Source organism: Pezoporus flaviventris, unplaced genomic scaffold, assembly GCF_033815535.1.
Source record: "Pezoporus flaviventris isolate CSIRO_AGI_PZ_B2104156 unplaced genomic scaffold, CSIRO_AGI_Pfla_v1 ptg000015l, whole genome shotgun sequence".
Lineage (NCBI taxonomy): Eukaryota > Metazoa > Chordata > Aves > Psittaciformes > Psittacidae > Pezoporus > Pezoporus flaviventris.
The window spans coordinates 20,138,817-20,164,639 of record NW_026892563.1 but is presented as its reverse complement, the minus strand read 5'-3'; the positions used below and the strand labels follow the sequence as shown (position 1 = coordinate 20,164,639).

General features: G+C 37.7%; 1 long non-coding RNA gene across 1 annotated transcript; it reads right to left on the bottom strand.

Annotated features, from left to right (window-relative positions):
* Positions 1-361: 361 nt before the first annotated feature.
* On the bottom strand, positions 362-24,974 carry LOC133269158 (uncharacterized). The gene is made up of 2 exons (XR_009743338.1): positions 24,719-24,974; positions 362-706 (listed from the first exon to the last, which is right to left on the bottom strand). It is a non-coding gene; the product is annotated as an uncharacterized LOC133269158 (long non-coding RNA).
* Between the last annotated feature and the right edge of the window lie 849 nt (positions 24,975-25,823).

The following is a 25,823-nucleotide window of genomic DNA, read 5'->3' as shown; positions in this document are numbered from 1 at the left end:
TATAGCATTTGTCCAGCACAATTTTAAACATGCCAGGATTATACTGAGAAATCATAATGTAAGAGCACAAAATGTTCCAGCATTGCTAACCAGAAAAACCTGGTAACAGCAAAGTTATACCCAGAACTGAAAGGACCATTTATGATTTTTAAAAAATATTCCAAAATATGACACTCAATATTTCTTAGAAAATTTAAAGTGAATCTTTATAATATCATAGTCAAAGTATCACGCGCCATTATACAAATCCTGCTGTCATGATGGTAACCATGTAGAGGTATGGAAGAATTAAACACTTGAATATTAAAGCCTAATTCAATGGAAGGACTTCGTTATGAGTTACACTATATAACATTAAAGGAATTCCCAAAAAGAGATTTTTAATTCAAGCTACTAACATTAAACACCATACAAAATGTAATATGCTGTTACATAGTGGTTTAAAAATGTGTCAGTTTTGAAGGATTTGTGTAAAACCTCTCCCTCCAGGTAGATATCTGAAGAGGAAGTCCCTTCAGGACTATGTGAGGGACTATGGAAATTCAAATTGTTTTCCAAAGGGATAATTCTACTGCAAGACATGAATTGTTGACTTTTTAAAGGGCTGGTTTCTCTTCTGTTGAAGATTGGTAATACTTTGTCTTTAGTGGAATTATATATTTCAGGTGTCTGGCAGAGTTACCAAGGTTCAAGATCCTTTGCATTGCTGTTGATAAACAAGCAATATTATGATACAGGACAAGACAGAGGAGGAAAAGGAAGAGAAATTGGTTTGGTTTTCCCCACAGGTTTGAACAAAAGTTCTGATATTCCAAATAATGGTTACTTTGTTGACTGCTCTTTACGATTTAGCTGAAGATGATTTTGAGGTGGTCTTACCATTATGTTGCCTATCTTCTGAAGACAGATACTGATGATACAAACTGAACTTGGACAAGCATTTGAATAAGGAAACCTGAAAAATCATGTGCTCAACAATGAGATAATTTGCTCTGAGGTTTGACTGGCATTGCAACATGTTTGCACACAGAGATCTACATATAATGGATACATGTCTCTGTATGCTAAATCAACAATTTCTCTGTATCGTGGTTTAAACCCAGCCAGTAATTCAGAACCATGCAGCCACTCGCTCACTTCCCCTCTTCCCCCCCCAACCCTAGAGGGATGGGGAGGAGAATCAAAAGAATGTAACTGCATGGGTTGCAATAAGAACAGTCCAGTAACTAAGGTATAATACTACAATAATAATAGTGATAAGGGAAATAACAAGGGGAGAGAATATAAAACTGAAAGGTGAAAAGGAAAAAAAATCAATAAACACAAGTGATGCACAATCATGATGTGCTCTGGTATGGAATACCCCTTTCGCTAGATTGGTCAGGTGTCCTGTCGCTGCTTCCTCCCAGATTCCCATGCCCCTACTCACTGACAGAGCATGAGACTGAAAAAGTCCTTGATCGAAGTAAACATTGCTTAGCAACAACTAAAAACATTGGTGTGTTATCAGCACTGTTCTCAGACCAAAGTCGAATACATAGCTCTGCACCAGCTGCTAAGAAGGGGAAAAATGACTGCTACAGCTGAGCCCAGGACACCTGGATTCTACACTAATCCTCCTGAATTAGTAGGAGCCACAGAGATATTCAACAACTAAACACTTGATTATTAGAGCCAAGTTCAAGTACAACGAGATGAGTTAACTGCAAGGATTTAGCCATAAGAAAATAAGTGGAGTTCATGACTACTGTAAGCTTTCATTCAGACCATTAACATTTTTTTTTTATTTTAAACACCAAAAACTAAAAAGAAAATAGTATCCATGTGGGAAAAGTAAAAAAAAAAAAAAAGAAGGAAAATCCTATTTTGCTTTCCCACATCAAGTCAGTGAAAAACTCCAGCCATCAACCTAGTGGGACATTTCAGAGGAGAGGGTTTTTTTAATGTTTAATGTAACAGAAGATACAGAGTGCTGCTTTTTAGCAAGAAAAGGGAGAAAAGAAGAAGCTCTTGCTAGCAGATGCTTAAGTTTGAGAAGTCTTCTGGAATGCTAATGTAGATAAGAGAAGTGACAGACTTGCGCTTGATATTTAGAATTTCCCTCTTTTATGTGGGAAATTTTGACTTTATGACATTTGAATCCGTTACTGTGAAATGGATTCAGATGTTGCAAAAATGCACTAAATTTTGTCTCTAGTGTAGAAAACTGCCATGTTACACAAAATAAGTAAAGATCAATGCTATACAACCAGTAAATGAAAATATAGTAATAAGTAGTCTGTTCCCCTTGTTAGGTTTTATGTCATGTTTTGTACAAAACATTGAAACCACAAAAATCCCCATAAAGATCTGAAAAATACATCTCATGTAAATGACTTTACTTTATAGTGAAAAAATATATTAGAATGATACTGCACTGAAACTTAATTTCACTCAGTGTTAGGGAGCAAACTTGATATCACTTGCATAGTTTCTTCTGGGTATGATTTTTTGGTGGGTTAGAAAATATCTGTAGTATCCTATCTTGCAGACAATAAATGTTCAAGTGATTAGTTCATTCAGCAGAAAGGTTGGCTCACTATGAAAGTCCAGAAAGAAAATAAACTCGTCAGCTTCCATGACCTGCCAGCAAAAGACCTAAGTGAAATGCAGGGATTTTTTTTTTCCCAGGATAATGTTAGACTTTGCTTCTTGTAAAATATCCAACCTATGGTTGAAATATTGTGTTCTGCAGTCAGAATACATTTTCTCTAGGATGTGAGTAACCAGGGACAGATATGGATCAGTAGCACTGTCTTTACATTCTTAGCCTTTCACATTAGACATGAAAAGTTAGCAGGGAATAGTTTACAAAGAAAAAGAGTACCTATGCCTTTAGCCTAATCTCTAAGGTTGGTTATCTGGGTTAGCCTTTACTATAAATGACATGATTCAGTTCCTTGTTTTAAGGTCAGCCAGAAACCTTTCTCCATTTACACTTTTGTTGTATATAACCCTTCTGCCTGAACTCTCAAATCAACCTCAAAAAGAGCAAAGTACTAAAAAATAAGACCCCCCAAAACCTTCGAGTCTTGTAAAAATCTTGTACAGAAAAGAAAAAAAATCAAAAAATCTTTTACAACCTCACAGGACTGACACTCTGTCCCATAAGCATAGAAATTCCCTTACAACAGGGCTAATTTAGAAAGGTCAGAGTGCTCCACAAAGAGTTTTTGTGAATGAGGCTGTGTAGTTGTTAAGTCATGCCAGGTGAGTGAAAAAGTTTTCATGAAGAGAAGTTCCTGAAGAGCAAATAAGTTAATGGTGAAAGAAAGGAGACTGTAAGAAGTTAGAATTTATGTTTGATTCAGAGCTGTTTGATGAAGTATGGACCTCTGTTTCCTTGTACACCAGCATACCTATGATTAAAGGGAGAAACCTTGACTTACTAAGTGTTAAAAGTTAAAAGCTAGAGCTCAGTCACCAGAAAACATCAGATGCATCAAATCTCCACACTCTTGCTGGAGCATGCTGCCAGCCTCTAATCACCTAATGGTGTCAAGTCCCTTTCTTTTTTAGGACCTTATACCAAGAGGCACATTTGACATCGAAAGCTGAAATGGCACTTCTCTTCCCCTGTTGTAGTGATGCAGACATGTAAGCTTCCCAGAGGGAAGGAACCTCCTATCAGTTCCTCTACCAAACATTGTAGACTGACATGTCACATCAATGTCATGAATAGTCCTCCTCAAAGTTTTAATATCAGTATATATAGACCTCTATTTTGAAAGGCATGCCTACAGGGTTTTTACAGGCCGTTGCAAATGTGTTCTGCCCATATTCTGAGCCAGCCAAAAGCCATGTAGCTGTAATTAACTCCATGCCAATTCTAAGCTAAGAATTTGTCTTGAGAGTACACTACCTTAGAGATGGTATCACCCAACATGATGATGTGATTTCAATCTGCCTACAAAAGCCTGTGTAAATAGAACTTAAATAGATATTTCTCTTAAGATCTTAAACTGAAGTCTTTCAAGTTTTAGATCATAGATAAATTGAAGTGAGTTTTCAATTTTGACCATCAAGTTTCCATAGATAGCACTCAGAAACACTTAGGTTAATCCTTGTGTTTGTAGGCCAGTTTAACATTGTGACACAGGTACTTCTGTCTACTGAGTGTCCTTTTAAATCCTATTGCCTTCTAAATCTGAAAAAAGCTGTAGAAGTATATTGACTTCAGCATGCGAAGAGATGCAAATTCATATATATTCTGGCTGCTGTGGGATTTCTTAAGTCTGATTTTCCCAAACCTAAGCTCCACTACTGGAGATACTCATTCTTTATGTTCAAGGTGGAGTTTATATGCACCTATATGTACAGTTTTCCACTCTGATTGCAGCAGGTGAAGTACAATCCTACTAGCCTGCTATTGCAGGTCAAATCAAGTCTGAGCAGATTGGAGTGTCTCAGAGGATTCAGTAGCTGAAGATAACTAGAGTGCTTAAGAATCTTAACAGACTACACTGGCTAAATTCTATCTTCCTGTTTCCATGTTTTTCTCTTACTGGTTTTGTACAAATCCGTTCGAAGAGAATTAATTTAATACAGACTAAGTGGTGTCTGAAGGTGCAGTGGAGGTAACTGTTTATGAAGGAAAAAAACTAAACCCAAATGTAAAAATTAAAAGCTGAAGGGGAAAACGGATTGCATTTCAAGTAGAGCACCTTTATTTCAAGCAAGATCTCTGCTGTTTCTCACCATTTTGGAAAGGTTTTCTGATGACAGAATGGATTGTTTTTCCTGTTGCGCTCTTTCCTTCAGCCTGTCTCTGAGCAGTTGTTGAAATATATTTAAATGTGAAAATGGTGTTTTGAATAGAATCTGGAAACTGTAACACATCAGAAATGACAAAGAAAAAAGCTCTTTAAAATGGGAAAGAATGCAAGACAGAGCAAGCAACTGTGAAAGCTGTGAGAAGGAAAAGCTCCTTCTGTGTTCAGTATAGCAAAGAATTGGCTCTTTCTAGAACTTCAGCAGACATTTATGCTCACTGGTATTTGCATATCACTCAATGGTTTTTCATTGGCAATAATATACATGAGGCTGGTACATATTTCTTCATGTACAAAAATCATTTTTCCAGAAAGCAAATGCAGGTCTTGAGAGTCAAAACACTCTCTGATTTAATTCAACTGATAACACAGTTTTCGAAGGAGAATTTTTGTCCATATGTTGGTTATTCAGCTTAGCAATCTGTAAAGTTTTGTTTTGTTTTTTTAAAAGAACAACCAAAAATCTTCAAAAAATGCGTACCCAATATGCATGAGGTAATTCACCAACATCTGTAGCTAAGTAATAGAGTATAAATCCAATCTCCATGCCCCTCCACAAACCCTCTAAACCAATTCCTGAAAAATTGTGCAGCTACCCCAAAAATTTAAGGGTTTTTGCTGATCCATCAGCACCAGCTCTTGCTTATAGCGTGTCTGCACAAATTTCTTGTCTGGTTGGACCTGTTCCTTTCGTAGTTTATGCATAAGCTACCTTGAAGGCAATATTATATAAACTTGATGTCTAAGGTCCAAGGTAGTTGCTGGAGGTCAACATTATTTCTCTTTTCTCATCTGGATGAATGGCAAGACTGCTATCTTCTAGGGTGGTTGGATATAGAGAAATGTCAGACTTACTTTTACAGACCCAATAGCTTTGTGGATGACATAAAATTAAGATTTTTTTACGCCTTCCATAAAGAAAGCAAGTAACTTTCATCCAAGTTCATGAAGACTTCTGTTAAGATGGCACTATCATATGGACTTTGTGCTAGATTTCATTAAACTATCTTACAAGCCTTAGACAATTAGAAATAATTTCTCTAAAAGACAGCAGGGAACATTGAGACTGGCACCTCTGGCTTCTTCAATAAGAAGAAAAAGCTGAGTGTATCATCAAAGAAGGCTTCACAGGGCTCTGATTTCTCTGTAATTGAGGTTCAACAGACTATTGACATTGCCTGATTTCCTCATAGAGGTACTTAACATATTGTACTGAAAATCTGAGCCTGTGAACAACAAAGATTTGGATAGACAACACTCAGCATAGAAGCTCTGACTGGAGAAATAAAATTCTAGCCAGAACCTCATTCGCTGGATCCTCACAACAAGAATACAGAGGGGAGAAAGTGAGTGGCTATGTGATGAAAATTAAAAACATCAGTATATTCAAAAGGAAACAAAGGCTTAACCAGATCCCTCAGCAGCCCTGTCCTCACAACAGATATGATGCTAGTAAATTTGGCTGAACTAAAGAAAGCAATTATATTTGCCACAAGGGGACACTTAATTGTTTCAATGTAATCATTCCTATTTTGCTGCTGAAGGTTGCTGATAAAGTAACAATTGCGTAATAATTAACCAAAGTTAATAACATTTACCATAAACAACTGTAGCAAGGACTCAGCTTTGACACAGGCTCATGTCTGGCTGTTCAAGAAGTCTGCCTTGAAAATGCAGGCAGACTCTGACGCGCTGTCTCTGATAACTGTCACAGTTGGGCTGTTCTTCACATCCTTTCAAGTATTTGTCTACACAGCATACACATCCTCACCCCCTCAAACACAGGGCAAATATCTGGACATAATTTTTCATCAGTCAAGTATTTCCCCAGAAGCCAGAAAATTATTCTGCTCTCTCCTTGGATACGTGCTTTTGAATATTTGTTCTTTTAAGGGTTTCAGCTATACCCAGGTTTGTTACTTTGACAACAATGCAATGCAAGACTTGTCCTTATAAAAGACAATCCACATTAAAATGACCTACTCACTGGTAAATGCCTTCCATTAAACAAAATGTTTGGCCAATGTGCTTATGAAACAGCTGAATAGGAACAACAAAAAAAGTTTCCAGAAGACTGTCTTGAGTCAATTATACTACAGGGTACAGATCTGTTTCAAGGGTTGCCTCTCCCATTTGCAACTCATCAAGAATTTTGGAACCTTGACAAACTGCTTGAGCTGGAATTGCAGGTACCAACCATATCCTTCAACAAATCTCCCTTCTATTAAAAGACGAGAATATGTAAAAACCATGTTGCTCCCACAGTTCCATAGGAAAGGAAACAAAACATTCACTCTCTCCCCCCCAAAAAAAACCCAACCCAACCAAACCCTAACCTTGATCAGAGTATTAGTTAGATCAATCTCCCCGATACTTCAATTAGAAGTACATGGAAGAATACCCATGACATGTTTATTAACTTGGGATTCTTGCATCTAGTGTTAGAAGCTCAGAAGACTTGGTAAAGCATAGAAAAATAATATATTTCTTTTCTTGTAAGACTCATGTAAGTGCAAAATGTGCAATGTCTGAGGCTCTGTATATCATATATTTTACATGTCCAAGTTGAAAATAAATAGTTTTCAAACTTCCTGAATTTTAACAGTGTTTTATAAGTTTTGGTTCCTCAAGAAATTATAATTCTTTGATTCTATGATTCTATTTTTGAAAGGACAGACTGTATACTTTGGCCTTTCTAAACTGAACCACCAACACAGGCAGTAACCTCTGCCAATGCTTCTGTCTTTCAAGGCAGCACTCACGTGTTGCAAGTTGTCTGTCTAAAGAATGGCCTTTTACTACTCTGCAGGATAACAAAAATTGAGCCACAGCTGGAAAATAAGGTTCTTTTGGTTATACATTGCCCTTTGTGCACTGAGAAAACTTATTTGAAACTACTTATACCTTTACAATTTTTTTTTTTTTTTTAATTTAAAATAGTTTGCATTCTGTTTTTAGTTCAGCTTTACAGTGCCTTATTTGGAATAGACATTTTAATTTAGGGAACAAAAAGGTCTCCATGACAAAATTCAAAGTACAAGATTAATCTAAAGAGGAACTTGATATTGAACAACTGAATTTCAATGATTAAATCGAATAAGAAGAAAATGGAAATGGGAAGAAAATGGAAAATGGAAGAACTTGGCTTAGATTACATGCTACTTAAAACAAGTTCTAAATTATGCCATCTCAAAAAAAAAAAAAACAAACAAGAAACAATCTCTATTTTAAGAGACATTTTGTTCTCCAAATTGTTATTAAGAAAAGTCATTTTATTCCAACATACATCAAATGAAATACCTTAGACTTCTTTTCTTTAATATTCCAAACATTAATTCCATTCTGCTATTTAGCATTGAAAATTGTTTCCATAGGCTTTTATTTTACATCTAAAATATACACCGAGTATAAACCAGGTTTACTAAATGAAAAAAAAACCCAAACCACAAAAATTCCAAACCTGATGAGAGGCTGGACATTATACTAACCAAGTAACTAACACGTAGGTAGATTAGGTGCTGTTTCTTTAAGTCAGTAATAAACACTGTATCTGTTAACATGGTTTAAAAGGAACACAGTTGAGAAAGTTGCAAGGATGCGACTTTCAAAGACACATTTCATAAAAGAATGTAAGCATTGGTGATTGTTTTTGATAGGAAAGTTGTACTGCTTACAATTGTGTAACAAATCAAAAATTCCTAAGAAAATCCCACGATGAAGGCTTTATTTTCAAAGGTCTATGAAAGCTTCATGTATCTTGAAACAATAAGGGAAACCGTATGTGTACTAGGCCTTAATTTATTGCTTTGTTAAATGAATTGCTTCCATACAGCTTTCCTGCCATTAAGATGTAAATGTGGGAAATAAAAAGTGGAAGCTGAAAATAGTATAGAAAAATTCAACCCTAAAGGAGGAATCTGAGACATGTTTCTACCACCTGTGAGATATTAGCAGCAAGTTGTGAATAGATCTGATAAAATTAGTATGTATTGGTAGGATAATGCAGCTGTTGCAATGTAACTTTTGGCTCACATGAGGCTTATTCATAATCTATTTTTATGATTTCCAAAATCCAGCAAAAATGAAAACAGGACCACTGTCTAATTGTTACCATACTGTTGATTCACAAGCTATTTGCAGTGTACTCAAGGAGCAATTCCCTCTTCTTCCACCCCCCCCCCCCCCCCGCCTGCTTCTTCCACAGCCCTCTTTCCTCCAACCCTAGGGTGCTTCTAGTTATAGCATTTGAGTTCTAAAATTAAACTTAAGTCCACTGTAAAACTCACAGTTAAGAGAATTTGGATAAATGAAATGCCGTTTAAAATATCCTGACAGCATCCCTGTCCTGTGCTGTTCCTTTTCTATATTCCAGCAGAGGATAGCTTCTTCATTTTCTAAATGTTTAGTGTAATACAGAATTTAATTTTATGCTTTTCTATTTTTTTATTACTTTTTTTTAAAGTTCAGATATTTACTTTTTTGTCTTAGCATTCTGCATATACAAGAAAGCACAAATGAATTTTACATATGACTGACTACAGCTATTCAATGTATGCTGACATGACTTGAAATGAAACAAATATATTTCCAGCTAAAGGTGACAAATGGACCTAGAGCTTCTATAATTGCTCATTGTAAGATCATTAAAATAGACCAATGATTAAATTTCTAAGCTTTGTTGCATATTCTCAAAATAATTGTAAAGGTCCATTTTATGATTTGAAGTGAGTGTGTGCCTAAGTAATTCCACAAATAATTTGCTTGTTTTCTCATACCTTCTTGATTTACCTGCTAATTCATATCTGGATAATTTTATTGGAATGCAAAGTTCTTCTTAGCTGTCTTTTTATTCATTCTGTTGGGCCCCTAGCAGACATCTAAGTTCATCAGGCGCCATAAAAAAATGTGTAATCCATGTATTTGGCTCACACCTGAATTGTAGTCACCTAGTTGTCAAACTCTTCTTTCCTTGTTATTAGTGTCCTAAGAAAATCAGTCCACGTAGTGGGTAGTTTATATGAAAGAAACTTGTATGGGCTATAATGTGATCCACCGATACCAAGTGCAGTTTTATCATTGGCTATTTCTCCCTTTAAGTCACCATTGGCGGGTACATATACACATACAACTTAGAACATGATGAAACCTAAATCAAAGGAAAGGACTAGTTTCTGGGTTCTTACAGTCTTACAGGTTTCTTAAATATAACATCCAAGAGCAATGCATGTTCTATGCCATGTGAGAAAACACCTGAACTTGGTCTCACTTGATCTGCACATTTACAAGCCTGAAGAACCAGTTATATGCAGTGGTTCAGAAGAGACTGAAAGACAAATGTTTATCCACTTCTTGGAAGCACTGCAGGGAAATTGCAAGCAAATACTGTAGTAGTTTCACTATTTCCAAATGCTTATTCTGTTCTATTTTCATCTTACTAAAATACTTAATTTCCCCTCCAGAGTCATCTGCAAAAATTCATTTCTGATCTCCTTGGTTCCCTTTTTGGGTAGTTTGTGTATTCCAATGTCTGTGTCCTATTTAGTTACTTGTATAGTGCATTGTTTTGCAGTTACATTAACACTCACAGTTTAAAAACGCAAAGTCTGTTCACCAGCTTTCTTGAGCCTTTGTCCAAAGCTATTTCTTGTACACTACCAAAAGAAAAAAAGAAAGGTTTCTCTGTCCCACTTTTTTGTTTCAGCATGGGTAAACCAAAAATTGGATCTACTGTGAGGAATGATTTTTCCTAGACATAGTCAATTAAGCCTTAACAAACATTAAATAACTAAAGTTGTTGTGAAAATTAACTAGAATTAAACATACAACACGTGAATGTTTTCATAGCTTTGACCTTTTGGAAAGTATAGAGAAATCTTTATGGGATGTTAAGTGGGATAGTTCTTGAAGAGACCTCTCTTTTCCTTGATTTTTGATCTCCAGGTGTTTCAGGTGTTAAATTCATATCTGCATGTCCAGATAAAGGTTCAATGACTCTTTTTGAATGAAACATAGTACTTCACTGAAACTTTGAACTCACTTCCACTGCAAAATTAATAAAACTGCTGACTAATTCAAAAGTTAAAAATATATTCTACAGATATACTAGTTGGAATTAAATGTTTTCAATTACATAGTGCATTTAATTATTGCAAAGTTAGCAATAATGTTGTCTTACTGTCATGAATGGATGTGGAAAATAATTCTATACTGATGGCTTATTTACTAATAATTAACACTTTTACATTTACACACAAAAGTATTCATATAAAAATACTGCTTAATTTCTCCAATGAATATGAAGAAAGTTTGTATATTTGCCTACCAACATAATTCCTATTAATTGTTGAGAAAGGGACTCAAGTTCAGTCCATTACATTTCAAAAACTTGAACAAAATAATATGAAAGTAATCTGAGGAAATCACAATCTGTCCACAGGTACTGGGTGAAGAAAAGCAGACTCTATGTATGAAAAATAAATTGCTCATCACACAGAGCTCACTGTTATAAAAGAAAGTCACTGCATACATAAAGGCCTAATCCAACATTGTTTAATACTCTCTGAAAGGAAGTGCACAATCATCAGTCATTGACTTCATGCCCTTAGCATTTCCTTGTCCAACAAATCACATAACTATATTTGTATTTGAGACACAGATAGCTGTTGGGTTCCATGGAGCTTAGTAAGACACTCCTAAGGTGAAGCTAAGCAGATGTTCAGGTTATGATAGGCTCACTCTCATTTGCAGTACTAAAAGAAAACTAAATGAATGAAATAAATAGCTCTTACTTATCAAGCAACAAAGCTCTTGCCTAGAAATACAGTGAGAATAATTCCCTTATAAGAAACATTTGTATTGACAATACTTTGAAAGATCTTGTTAGAACATGTGATGTGGAAATGTCTGAATTACAGGATTTTAGACAACAGTTTTTAACTAAAACGCATGATGCTGAAGAGCTTTACATGTACATCAAGACCAAAACTGTTCTGTAACATGGCATGCTGGTTTTTATTATGCAGTGAGTTTTGATAAGCAGCTCTTTTATGCACCAGAAAAATTAAGATCAAGAGTATCCCACCTAGTTCAGTGTTTCAAAATTTCAACATTATATTGTTCCAGTACTCCTAGGTCTGCCTTCATGGTATAGAAAGGGAAGTGGAGAAATGGTTATGATGCAGTGGCTTGAATTCTCTTCAGCATAGCAACAAAGGGGGAGTTTCTGCCTTGTTAGGAAGCAAGGTCTGGAGGGAGGTAAAGTTGTGAGTAGACCATGAACTGCTTCCATGAATCCGCAGTTGCTGGAGACTGTGGGATGAGTGTTGTGCAGTCTGTGAGGAAAGATCTTCAGTGGAGAAGAGCTCCTTTTTTTGGCAGTAGAGAGAGTTTCCAACACCTACAAAGTATCAGAATTGGAAAGAGGACTAAAAGACATGTAAGCCTCCCTGTTTTTTAAGTTATGATTCTGTGCTTTGCCTCTGAGAAATGTAAAAGAGATTTCCCAAATCAGAAAATTTTATTTTTACAGTACTTTCTGTAAAATGTAATAGTGTTTCCTAATTGAGATTCATGGTGCTAAGCAAGTATAAATTATAGATTACCCCTTGGGCCATAAATTACAGTTACCTGTTATCTTAATTCTTTGCAAGTGCTACCAAACAGACCTTACAAACAGTATGCATTTAATCAGTTCTGAACATACTGCCAAATGTGGAAACAATGAAAGAAAACTAAGAACAAAATGTTATGGTTAACACCATAATTATTTGGGATATTTTTTAGTGCATTCAGTACCTAGCAAGAGAACTGGTAGTACTGGCATCAAAAGTGTGTGCTTTCTTTCAAGCAGAATTCAAAACCTAAAGTCTCCCAGATCACTCACTTCAGAAAACTTTAGCCCAAAACATTTTATTTGGCTTCAGAACACAGAAACACTTGCTTACTGCATTCAACTCTTGGGACTATACTAAGGTCAGAATGCAGTGACAATTGTGATCAAGAGGTTGTCAGCTCTGCTTGCTTAGAAAGAATAATTCCTAAGAGAGCTCATTTCTCTCTCTGACTTGGACTTTGGCTTTTTCTGCTGAACCTTGAAATGAAAACTCCCAGTTGGTAATGACTGGGAATATGCTTACAGCAACTACGAAAATATCCAGAAATGTATATCCAAATAAAAGTTTTGACATATATAAACCAATATGGTCTGCATTTGGACCTCTGCAGCATGATGAATTGATCATCACAGAAACGTGTTATGAATATCTTCCCACAAAACATACTTTATTGTGACAGATATTATTAGAGTATAGCATTTATTTGTTCCTTTTTTTTAAAAAAAAAAGACTTTGAGAAGTTGTTTGAGGATAAAAAACTGAGTTTGAATTTATGTAGAAGAGATTAAATACTTCTAAATTTTACAGCAGCAGTTGAACCCCAAAATCTGGTAAATCGGGAGAATGAAAATATTAATCTTCTTTTAGAATCATAGAACCATAGAATAGTTAGGGTTGGAAAGGACCTTAAGATCATCTAGTTCCAACACCCCTGCCATGGGCAGGGACACCTCACACTAAGCCATATCACCCAAGGCCTCGTCCAACCTGGTCTTGAACACTGCCAGGGATGGAGCATTCACAACCTCCCTGGGCAACCCATTCCAGTGCCTCACCACCCTAACAGGAAAGAATTTCCTGGTTATATCCAATCTAAACTTTCCCTGTTAAGGTTTTAACCCGTTACACTTTGTCCGATTACTACAGTCCCTAATGAAGAGTCCCTTCTCAGCATCCATATAGGCCCCCTTCAGATACTGGAAGGCTGCTATGAGGTCTCCACACAGCCTTCTCTTCTCCAGGCTGAACAGTCCCAGCTTTCTCAGCCTGACTTCATACGGGAGGTGCTCCAGTCCCCTGATCATACTTGTGGCCCTCCTCTGGACTTGTTCCAACAGTTCCATGCCCTTTTTATGTTGAGGACACCAAAACTGCACACAGTAATCCAAGTGAGGTCTCAGAAGAGCAGAGTAGAGGGGCAGGATCACCTCCTTCGACCTGCTGGTCACGCTCCTTTTGATGTAGCCCAGGATACCGTTGGCTTTCTGGGCTGCAAGCGCACACGGAAGCCGGCCCATGTTCATTTTCTCATTGACCAGCACCTCTACGTCCTTCTCCACAGGGCTGCTCTGAATCTCTTCTCTGCCCAAGCTAAAGCTGTGCTTGGGATTGCTCCGACCTAGGTGTAGGACCTTGCACTTGGCATGGTTAAACTCCATGAGGTTGGCATCAGCCCACCTCACAAGTGTGCCAAGGTCCCTCTGGGATGGCATTCCTTCCCTCCAGCGTATCAACCAAACCACACAGCTTGGTGTCATCAGCAAACTTGCTGAGGGCGCACTCAATCCCACTGTCCATGTCAGCGACAAAGATGTTAAACAAGACCGGTCCCAACACCTATCCCTGAGGGACACCACTTGTTACTGGTCTCCAGCCGGACATTGAGCCATTGACCACAACTCTTTGTGTGCGGCCAGCCAGCCAGATCTTTATCCACAGAGTGGTCCATCCATCAAACTGATGTCTCTCCAATTTAGAGACAAGGATGTCATGTGGGACAGTGTCAAACGCTTTGCACAAGTCCAGGTAGATGACATCAACTACTCTACTCCTGCCTATCAGTTCTGTAGCCCCATCACAGAAGGCCACCAAATTGGTCAGGCAGGATTTCCCCTTAGTGAAGCCATGCTGGCTGTCACAAAGCACCTTGTTGATTTTCATGTGCCTTAGCATGCCTTCCAGGAGAATGTGCTCCAAGATTTTGCCAGGCACAGAGGTGAGACTGACTGGTCTGTAATTCCCTGGCTCATCCACTTTCCCCTTCTTGAAAATGGGGGTTATATTTCCCTTTTTCACCTGACTGCCATGATTTTTCAAACATGATGCACAGTGGCTTAGCAACTTCATTTGCCAGCTCCTTCAGGACCCGCAGATGGGTTTCATCAGGACTCATGGACTTGTGCACGTTCAGATTTTTAAGATAGTCTCAAATCAGTTCCTCTCCTACAGTGGGCACAAGATCTTCATTCTCACAGTCCCTCCATCTGCCTTCCAAGACTTGGGTGGTGCGGTCAGAGCCTTTGCCAGTGAAGACCGAGGCAAAGAAGTCATTCAGAACCTCAGCCTTCTCCAAATCCAGGGTAGCCAGCTCTCCTGAGAGCTTCCTGAGGGGGCCTACATTCTCCCTAGTCTGTTTTTTATTTGTATGTACTTGTAGAATCCCTTCCTGTTATCCATAATATCCCTAGCCAAGTTTAATTCTAACTGGGCCTTAGCTTTCCTAACCTGGTCCCTAGCTTCCCGGACAACATCCGTGTATTCTTCCCAGGCCGCCTGTCCTTGCTTCCACTTTTTATAAGCCTCTTTTTTCAATTGAATTTTCCTCAGGAGCTCCTTATCCATCCAAGGAGGTCTCCTGGCCCTCCTGCTGCACTTCCTTCTAGTTGGGATGCAACACTCCTGAGCTTGCAGCAGGTGATCCTTGAATATCAACCAAGAGTCTTAGGCCCCCCTGCCCTCTAGAGCTGTATCCCATGGAACCTTACTAAGCAGGCTCCTGAAGAGGCCAAAGTCTGCTCTTTTGAAGTCCAGAGCAGTGAGCTTGCTGCACTCTCTTTTCACTCTCCTGAGGATCTCAAATTCGAGCATCTCATGATCGCTGCATCCAAGGCTGCCCTGGAGAGTCACATTTCCAACAAGCCCTTCCCTGTTGGTGAGCACAAGGTCAAGCATGGCACCTCTCCTTGTTGGCTCCTCTATTACTTGCAGAAGGAAGCTGTCTTCTACACAATCGAGGAACCTCCTGGATTGCTTGTGCCAGGCTGTACCATTATTCCAACAGATGTCAGGGTGGTTGAAGTACCCCATGAGAACAAGGGCCTGTGAGCGTGAGGCTTTTCCTATCTGTCTATGGAGTGCTTCATCCACAGGTTCTCCTTGATCAGGCGGTCTGTAACAGATCCCCACAGTAATGTCTCCCATAGCTATATTCCCTTTAACCCTGACCCACAAACTCTCTGTGGACTGCTCACCTGTCCCCAGACAGAGTTCCATACTCTCCAGCCTATCCCTAACATAAAGGGCAACTCCCCCTCCCCACCTGCCAGGCCTGTCTTTCCTAAAGAGCCTGTAACCTTCCATTCCAACACTCCAGTCATAGGAGCCATCCCACCATGATGCCTATTATGTCATACCCCCGTAGACGTGCACACATCTCTAATTCCTCTTGTTTGTTCCCCATGCTATGCGCGTTTGTATAGAGGCATCTGAGCCAAGCTCCAAATGAAGCCGGCTCATTGGCTGGAGCAGCTGGGATATCTCTACATTGCTCCAAGCATTTATTATAGGTTCTGGCAACTGACTGGGAGTGTTGGGATGGAATGATGCCCCCCTCCCCCAACACATCTAGTTTAAAGCCTCCTTGACCAGTCTGGCAAGCCTCCTACCAAAACTGCTCTTTTTCAGACCAGCTCCACCAGCCCCCGCTAGACCTGGCCTACAAACCTGAGTCCTGTGTTCAAGACACCCAAACCCCTGACTACGACACCACCCTTTTAACCATTTATTAACCTGGCCAATCCTCCTAGCTTTCTTTAGGTCCTCCCCTGTATCCTGGAGAATTGATGAAAGACTTTCTGAGCTCCAGAGCCCCTAACCACCTCTCCCAGGGCTCTGTAGTCCTTCTTTACGTTCCCCAGGCTACTACTACCTATATCCCTAGCATCCACATGTATCACCAGGAGTGGGTAATAGTCTGTGGGACTTACTAGAGCAGGCAGCCTCTCTGCCACATCCCTGATCCATGCCCCAGGTAGGCTACACACCTCACTTGAGACTGGGTCAGGCCAACAGATGAGTGCTTCTGTCCCTTTCAAAGTAAAGTCCCCCACTACTACAACCCACCGCTTTTTCTTGGCAGCACCTGTACTAATCTTCTTTACCAGTGCATCAGCTGTCTGTTTGTGGTGCGAGTGTGTTTCCTCATCAGCCTCCTACAGGACAGCAAAGCGGTTCTGGGTAGGGACAACCGATTTAGGAGGAAGCCCCTTGCTTTTAATTTTAATTTGTGAACTTCTAATCTGTTTTAGGACAGTATTAAGTATGTCAGATGGCAAATTTTACTCTTTGACCTCTGGCATATCTCTCACCTTATCTGTTTCATCTTTCTATTCAGTGAGCTGAGAGAAAAAAGATTTTTGTGAGTTTGATAATAGTAGCAGTCAAATGTTTTAAAATAAGCTGTTTTAAACAATATATAATTTATGGGTTTTATTGGTTTTACTACAGATTGCTATATCTTCATTTGCCATGATTCCTGAGTTCCTGGGTTTATGGTCAATTTGAGCTGTGATCTACCAGTGCTATGCCTGGAATGTAAGGTTCTCAGCAACTGACAGAGGATTATTATAGATAATCTTCCATATATGTATATTTGAGATACATGAATCAAATATATAGTCTTATTTATATGCATATATAAATAAAACTAAGTGGAAAGTAATGTGCTTCTATCTGTTACATGCACGTTATATGCAAAGACTTCAGAAGAAGCAAACTCATCCACCTGTTTTTAACCAAGTATTTATGGATGTGGAAATTCTGAATACAGAATCATAGAATCCTAGAACGGTTTGCATTGAAAGAGACCTTAATGATCGTCTATTTCTACCTCCCCTGCCATGAGCAAGGAAACATTCAACTAGACCATGTTGCTCCAAGCCCCGTCCAACCTGGCCTTGAACACTGACAGGGATGAGGCAGCTACAACTTCTCTGGGCAGCCTGTTCCACTGCCTCACCACCATTACAGTGAAAAATTTCTCCCTTACATCTCATCTAAATCTACCCTCTTCTATTTTTAAGCCATTGCCCCTTGTCTTAGCATTATACGCCCTTGTAAATATCTTTTATAGACCACATTTGATTATACACCAGTGTTTACATTGCACATGTAAACATGCATTAGGTATGTCTATCCAAATGTACATTGCATTTAGGGGTTTCTGTTATGAATGATTTAAAAACACAACTTTTTGTAAAATTGTTTGATGCATGTATTCTGAAAAAAATGAAAATCACCCAGGTTAAGCAACTCCTGGCACTGTGCAGTGATAATATGCACGTGTTTTTTGATAGTTTACTTGTAGATTATTTCCTTTAACCAGGAGAAGTGTTGATTTGGAAAGAAGTACCTTTTATATAAAGAAATAGAAGATGCATGACACTTTTCTGTCTTACTTTTACTTGCAACATATGTTCCTAATAAAAACTGAGTAAGGCATGCCAATTTTTCCATCCATTAAAAACATTTCTTTTTTTTTTTTTTTTAATCCCACCTTTGCAGAAGGAAGCAGTGATTTCAAAAAAACCCACTTCCTTGGTATTTTAGTAACAAGATGAACGGCTTTGCCTTCTGAACTATGCATAATCTTACCTTTAATGACACTGTCAGTTAAAACAAATATAAACATCAAAGATTGTCCCACCTGCTGGACCTTGAATATTTTTTGTCTCCCAATTTAGAAAAAAAAAACAACTTATCAATGTGGTTTAAAAAAAAACAAAACAAAACACCAAAAAACCCAGAGGAGATCTGAAGAGTCAGTGATAAATCTACTGAATGCTTGCCACAGAGCAATAGGAGCAATTTCTGTTCTGAAAAATTTAACAGTTGGGAATCTCCAGATGACAATAGAATGCTCCTTAATGCTCCAAGCACACCACAGTAAGAATCTCACAACTTCACTGGAATTTGAGTTGTGCCTTTTAACAAGATGATATACAAATCCTTAACAAGTGCCCTTATCTCAGATTCGTAATTGTTAATTTATTCACTGGATTCACATAAATGAAACTCTCAGAATAAGAAATTGATAGTTCATCCTCTAGTCTTTTCCAATGTGCTGTTTACTAATGGTAGCTCCTTCTGAGTACATGCAGATTTAAATTAAGTGTCCTGGAGTCGCAAGCTTTTTCATGCCCCTTCTCAGAAATCACATATACTACCCCTCCATCCACCCCATCTGTCCCATTTTACAAACTGTATATGGTACAGCTTCAGAATACTGAACGACCATATCTCCAGAACACTAGATAGTAATTTTCCAGTACATTCCTGTATTCTCTGCAGAAGCCACCTGTACAAATCAATGTTTCAGGCTTCATTTCTGAGATTCCAAAAGCTAAAATCTTAAAATATATGTACTTCGCTAAAAACCAACTTTCTGGAATGATCTGTGGCTCCCAGAGTTCAAGGGATCCTGGGACCCTCAATCAAAGGTCATTGAGATTAAACAGTAAACTCCTTCTAATTTTGATGAACTTTACATCAGACCATATGGCTCTTGGCCTAATGTTAACATAAACCTGGTCGTAGGTATTCTAAAGTACATCAAGAACACACCTTCAGAAAGATATCTGTACCACAGATAGCCGCAAACACTGTATTTGTGAGCATAACAGCCAAGTTTTGTGGTTAGAGCTGAGCACATCAAAAATGTCAAAAAAAAAAAAAGAAAAAAAGAAAATATCTTTCCCTGTTTTAAAACCAGTTGATACTTAATGACACCTGGTTATAGATACTTCCTTTAAGGAAAACCTTTAACTACCTGGTAGGTGTTAGAACATGAATCTATCCTCTAGCTCTTCTTTCATCTTCTTAAGTTCAGGCTCAGAAAAGTACATAATGAAATCATTTTAATGTGAGTTTTCTGCAGTGAAGGGAAACCGTCTCTAGCTCTCCCCACTGCGAGGTTACCAAGTGTGAGTACTGAGGATAGCAGGAATGCTTTTAGTAGTGTGGAGCATGACATAATGTTTTAATTTGACACCTTTATCACAATGATGTTGCCTGAAGGAAAAAAACACTTTGTATGTGAAACCTGGGCTTGTGTATAAGCTCAGACTTCGGGAAAACATACCTACATGCGTATGTGCAAACATACATCTCAAGCATATTTCATGAATATTATAATCTAAGTGTGTCCTGTTTAAGGTTCCTAGCACACAGCCTGGGGCTAGGAGGAAAAAGCAGTCTTTCCCTTTAACTAGGCAATCCTGGGAACTATTGAAAAACGTCATCCTGTGAGTAACCTCCTGGGAACAGTTTTTAGGGATATATGAAGCTTACATAACACACAAACGCTGAAGAACTGTTCTTAAAATAAAAAACTATTGATTCAAGTTTTTCAGAAAAAAATGTGGCCTGAATTTAATGTAACTTCCTTCTGCATAATGAAAAAATGCCAGCATTTTGTTCTTGGGAAGTTGCAAGAAGGGGGTGTTTGTTTTAAAAGCAAAATAGAATTTTTCATTATATCTAGGAAATATATTCTATTTAATCAATAAACGAAAATTACCAAGCAGACCAAGTTACCAACGGGTTTCTTCCATTTTAGCCATTAAAAGTAAATCTCAAACATAGGAAGGTTAAGAATAAAATGCCTCATTGAGAGTGTAGTATTTCATTTAGATTATTCCTGCAATTTCTAAAAAGTATCAGCTATCACTTCTGTTAAATTAAATTTTCGGTACTGATGATATGGGAGGAAGCTTATAAAAGGTGGGAGAAAACATATTTAGTTATACCAGAGATCAGAACAAAGTTACAATGTACCTCCTTGAAGTGAATTTGGTGCCACAGCCTATTTATGTCTCAAAAATGGCTAGAAGTCTTGACTGTTTCAAGATTAAATCAAAGAACCAGGGGCCCTGAAGGGAATTTGGAGCAGGTTACGACTTCTATTTCCTTCAGGAGCTTCCTCCAAAAGCTACATACAAGTGTACAATAACGGAGCTCTCATGAAATCTGATTACTTTGTTTTCTGCAAAAGAAAGCACTTAGGTTAGGAACATTGTCAGAATAAATTTCAAGGATCAAAAATCGACAAGGCGAGAACTTGGATGAGGTCTGGTGCTGCAAATGTGTTACTGACATGAGGAACTTAGTTAAAGAAAATCCAGCTACAGTAGACGATGTTATTTCTGTTAGCAATTAAGAACATTTGTGTAAAAATGCCTGTACAGCACGGAACAAATCTGTATGCATTTGTCCACTGCAGATCTGTGTAAATACTGAATCATCGTGTTACATTTCAGTGGCATGGCAGCACTGCTCATGTGCAAACATTTCTCATAAATTGATCACTTCTGGGATTTATAATAACTATTTATTAAACATTTTGCTGTGGGCTGGAACACATATGCTTTCCTTATGTTAGCTATTTTTTCACCAACATTGAAAAATGTAATCTTTTATTATTACTACCACTTGAATTATCAAGGTGAGCAATAACTCTAGTTATGGACTTAGGCCCCTTTGTGCTAGGTGCTGTTAAAAGTAAAATTGAAAAGGAGATCCAAAGTTCCTTAAAATTTAGAAACAAGAAGATAGGCAGCAGCTGAATACATACACAGATTTTATAGACAAGGGACAATAGTTAGCATACTTGACAACAACTTAATTTCACCAATAGCTTGTATAATAGGTTTAGTTGTTAACATCAGAAGCAAGTGAAAGTTTTTTGTTAATTTTACATAACATTATTTTTGAACTAAATTGGTCCTCAGAGTTAGAAATACTACTACTTCCAGAACATAGTCCTACATGGAATATACAGTTCCTAGCTTACCACCTACTCATTCCAAATAAGTCAGGACTTAAAAAGTCTCGCAGAAAACTAGGCAAGAAAGTAGGTAAGTATGTGGTCTGATCTATATGTTTGTTGTTGAATATTTCATGGCAGTAAAATTTGGGATTTCTCATTTGAGTCACATTAGTACTTTCTGAAGTTGTAGGCCTGGAAGAAGACATTTTGTTACCGTAGGAAAATCATGGAAATAAAATTAGTCTCTGTTGCTAACTGAAAGACTTCAAATTAGGAAGGAGAGGTTGGAGAACAGATATATGCAAAAGAGCGTTTTTTGAGTTATTCCTGATTAGAGTCAGAAGCACAGCAAAATAAAACCTCTATCTCCCCAGCTATCAGTCATGTTCCATTTTTACACTGGAATTCCCAGCTTTGTAACTTGGCAGCCTTGACTCTTGTCTTCTTCCTCTATTTCTTCCTCTAACCCTGTTTCCTACAAAAGCTAAGACTTACAAACTTCATGGTTAAGCAAAGATATCCATAACCACAGTAAAATGAAGATTCTCAGGAATAATATATGCATGGGTTTTTTGTGTGTCATGGACGTGTGGTGCATGCATGTGAATGTGTGTATCCATTTGTTATTTTCCTGTTCACCACAACTACACTTATAAATGCCTGTCTCCCTTGGAGTGAGAGCAAGCTGGGGCAACCAAAAATCTGTAGACTGTATAAGTAGATAAATGTTTTAGAATATGAGCCAGAGTTTTGTTATCATTTTAGAGCACAGGAAACAGACTTACTATTCTACATACCTTTTGTTTAATTAAGGCATATATGTATACAATTTACTTAATGCATCACCATGTAGGATGACTACCAAGCAGAGCTACAGTTAAATCACTAGCACAGTCCTTTGAATAATATTTCTGAGGAAGTTAGAATGCCTCAATGAGGTATTTCCTCATCTCTAGTAACCTTGCTTTTATCTAGGATACTTTGAGATGGCTGAGCAGGGAAGCATGATTCTTCCATTGGCTAGACTCACCTTACATTGTTTTCCTGGAAGTGCTCCGTGTCATAAGAAGTTTGAGTGCTTGGTGGTAGATACCGCACACATAGGTACCTCTCAGACGCAAAATATCACAGTTCACAAGAACTTTAATGATCCTGCTGACTGGCTATCAGATGTAAATAAGATATACTTTTGTTCTTTTAACACCCTGTCAGTAATAAACGGCAACATGTCTGGTCCCCAAAACCCTGATTTGCATGCTTCCAACCCTCTTTCAGTAGCTGGAATAACAGGCTAGCAATGTTTCTCTTCCCCCACCTCTCATTACTGCCTACTCACCTCACTTAAGCAGCACTTTATGAGGCTGTTAAAGATTACTTTGACATCTGTTTCTTAAACCTGTTTAGCTAAAAGTTTGAATTTGACACAAATCCCCAGCCAACAAGGTGGAGTCACACGAGAATACTGATATAAATAAAAAAATCAATTTCAGAATTAAAAAAGCTCAGTGATAAAAAGCCTTAATCGCATATAGATATCTTCATAGATTTGACAAAGGCAAGGTCAGAAAATGCTCTTTCTAGTTTTACCTAATTAAAATCTCTGCAAAGTGTTTATTATGTCACCTACTGTCCATAACAGGAAGGGTATTTGTTTTTGTTGCATTTGTGGCAGTGCATGACACAGCTACCTGAGTAATAGCATCGTCAAGGCTGCAAAGTCAGGATCCCTCTGGGTTCAAAACTGTCAAAAGACTCTTCCTTGTATGTCATAAAAACAGATGCAACAGTGTGCAAAGTCTCGGAGAACCAGTCTCCCTTACTGAGAAGCAGAGCAGCAGGGCAATGAATAGTTGTGTGAGTATGCCATGTATGTTAAGACTTAGAAAAACATTTGGTTATTAAAATGAAATGCAATACTGCTGCTTCAACTTCAGCATGTACATGTTGTACAAGGATAACAGAAATTCCTAAATAAACTATGAAGCAGTTTCACTATTTAAAATTAATAGGATCCAGCAAAATGAGTGTTTAGAAAAGCTCCCAAACAAAATCTCTCACTTGCCAGAATGTATCCCTGAGTTGTTTTGGTTAGCTGTATCCAAATGCCAAGAGTGCATTTGTCCACTCTAGTTTAGAGCTTCTTTTTAGATTACATGTCTGGGTTGAGTGCATTAAACATCCTACACTTTACTCAAGGCGGCAAATTGTGTCAGGCAATGATTTGTATCTCTCTCTTTTAGGTTATCAATGCACAGGTGCAATTAGAAATGGAGTTATCAAGATCTAAATGAATGACATTGGTTTTTACGAAAAGATCAGATCTGTAAGAGAATAAAACAAGCTTCCAGACTGTACCCCAGTTACTGTTTGCAAATGGCGTAGCAAACTTCTATGATTACACCATTTCCTTGTTTGCCCTGGCAAGTATAACATGTGGTGGGAGGTAAATAAAGGAATACGGAAGATTGCGGAAAAGGCACTGAATCAAAAAACTTCTATCTGGGATAATTTTATTTAAATACAGCAGTACTGCTGGAGAAGCTGAAGGAAAAAAAAAGAAAAAGAGAAAAATTAACTTTCAATTGTGTTCCAAGATCAATTGTATTTCTATGAAATTTGTTCTAATGCTTGCCTCATGGTGTCATTGGTCATACCCCAACCTGGATAATCGGATTGGTGTCATACACTGCAAGGGGTTTGAATCACTTGCAATTTTGCAGCAAAGGCCTTTGCCTCAAATTATTATTTGAATGATTTACAAGATCCAGGGTACTCTCAGGAGTGCTTCTAAAAAACATTCTTATGTTTTTTTTACCTATTTTTTTCTTTCCAGTCAGCATAAGTAGTACTTTGTGTCTGTGAGTGTATATATATATATCTGATCTATTAGCACCCTTATATGCTACAAATTGAAAATGTGGAGAATTTGAAAGAACGAAATTAACACTTCCACTGCCTTCTTCCCTTTCATTCTGTCTTGAAATTCTAAAGTATACTATCAAATTAACAAAAAATAAAATTTCTTCTTTTGTATGAAAAATACAAAACCTAGTGTGCTGACCTACCAAGATGCTTCAGCATAGACCAGACTGGGAAGTCTTTTGATTTTGAGTTGAGATTACTTAAAGTACAGAACTTTCAAAAAGTATTCTTTCTCAGCCTTTCATAAAATCATCAGTATATCATTTATAAGAAGCTATTCTTCCCTTTGCTCTTTTTCTTCTGTTCTTAATGCTTTTCCTTAACATTACCTCCAAGAGAGTTTTCAGGTAAATTGTGTTCACAAGTGGAGGCAAGCCTGGGGATTGGCTTACAGGCCTGCCCCATAGCACAGCTGGCTGTCCCTCTGATCGGTTCTGTGATGTGGTTAGTCCTTCCTCTCCTAAGAACCAGATTCCTGTTTCTGCAATGTGCCAAAATAAACAGCTGGGATTTAAAAGGAATACTTCTGTGAAAGTGCTTCATCAGGTCCGAGCTGCTGAGGAGGTGAGAGTCATGAAGAGGACACAGGATAACTATGGCAAAAATGATTTTTTTTCCCCTGTGTATATTTTTATAATGAATTAATATTTATTATATGTTCATGCCATATGTAATGTGAGATACTGTGGCAAGTAAGCCAATCAGAAATAGACAAATCCTGAGAGAGTACAAGTGGTCCAAAATGCATCTGTAGAAGAATTGCAAATTGGGAGTAAAACCACAGAAATGTTAAAGGACAGAAATATAAATCCATTACAGCCAATCTAAAGTGCCAAAATAGGACAAATGAATCCAAAAATACCGTAAGGACCTCTATTTTTATGTATTTTGGCAATTCTTCTTCTGACCTGGCTCTTACTGGAAAATGTAAATGAATATGAATTTAATAAAAAAAAAGACAACCAAATATTGTAATATAATTCCTCCACAAAAGGTTAATTTCATGTTTGATATGTGGAACAAAGTTCATCAGAACTTACTCAACCATCACTAAATTTTGACAGTGGTGTTGTTAGGTTAATCTATATTCAAATTTGACTTTATATCCAGGTTTTCTTTTACCATCTTCAATCATTTCACAAAAAATTGACAACAATAAACACTGAAAATCACACATGAAGCCTCAAAATAATCAAAATCCTTTCTTAAAAAATCTCGTGTTAAAAAGATAAAATTTTCAAAAGGTGTGTTGCAGTCTCTCTTTTGTTCTGCGTGGCTATTTCTGAGATTATAGAGTACCATCTAGTCATTATTTTAGATATGTTTTTTTTGTGTGTGTGTGTGCCACTACACAGGTTAGAAGCATAAGTGGGGTTTTTTTGCCCATTTTTTTCTATTAAACTGAAAACTGGGATCTTCAGAAAACATAGCTTC